The sequence below is a fragment of the Rhagoletis pomonella genome, unplaced genomic scaffold (assembly GCF_013731165.1).
Source record: "Rhagoletis pomonella isolate Grant_MI unplaced genomic scaffold, Rhpom_1.0 Rhpom_scaffold_00116, whole genome shotgun sequence".
NCBI classification, from domain to species: domain Eukaryota; kingdom Metazoa; phylum Arthropoda; class Insecta; order Diptera; family Tephritidae; genus Rhagoletis; species Rhagoletis pomonella.
In genome coordinates, this window is record NW_023458670.1 from 172465 (window position 1) to 173488 (window position 1024).

The following is a 1024-nucleotide window of genomic DNA, read 5'->3' on the forward strand; positions in this document are numbered from 1 at the left end:
CCAATTCAATTAGTTTAATTACTGTTATAAATTTTCTAGTTTTAAGTTCTATTTTTAGTCGTTTGATTTAGAGGTCAATTTCAGTTATTTGTAATTAAATTTTGGTATTTTTTTAAATTGTTTGACCGGGACGATCAGTTTCGAAAACCCGGTCGAGCTGTAATAGTTTGAATTATATACCTATGTAATTATTGTTTACTGTCAGCCGAGGTGGCAACTACCTTTCATCGTGAATAGCAAATGTCAAAAAGTAACAATAATAAAACAAGAACATTCAGCGGCAGTTCAACTTTGAATCTTGAAGCGATTAGTTTTATTACAAATAAGGCAAAAGAACTACAAGGATGAGCGTGTCAAGTTGATGAATGTTGAGTTGTTGATAGTTGCGCTCTAGATGCTCACGATTTGCAGGTTTTTACAAATACCGGCAGGAAGGGTGTGGCTTCAATCAAGCCGCCAATCATTAAATCATTTGGTGTAGTATTTTTGCTTGGTTCGCTAATGAAGTTGATTTGCGATGTATTAACTTTTGCACAACCTCAAGTACTAAGTTTAATTATTGGCTTTGTCGAAGATAACTCCGAAGACAAAGAGGACAGGCAACCCCAATGGAAGGCCATACTTTATGCGGCACTTCTTTTTATTACTGATGGTGCACAAACTTTTATGTTGGGACGTACGTATACGCACAGCGCTGATCAATGCCATATATCGTAAAGCTTTACTTATAGCATTTTAAGTTTAAATGAAACCATTTTCAAATTACGTGAAACCCTTTTCACGTTAGATGAAACCTTTTTCAGCTCATGCGAAACCATTTTCAAATTAGATGATCCCTTTTTCAGATAAATCGAAGCCTTTTTCTAATTAAATGAAACCTTTTTCAGATTCAATGAAACTTTATTCAAATTAAATGAAACTGTTTTCAAATTAAATGAAACATTCTTAAAAGGAAGTTTTTTTAATTTGAATAAAGTCCACCACCGACAAGCAATCAAGTTGCTTTAATTGATGATGTTGGAGA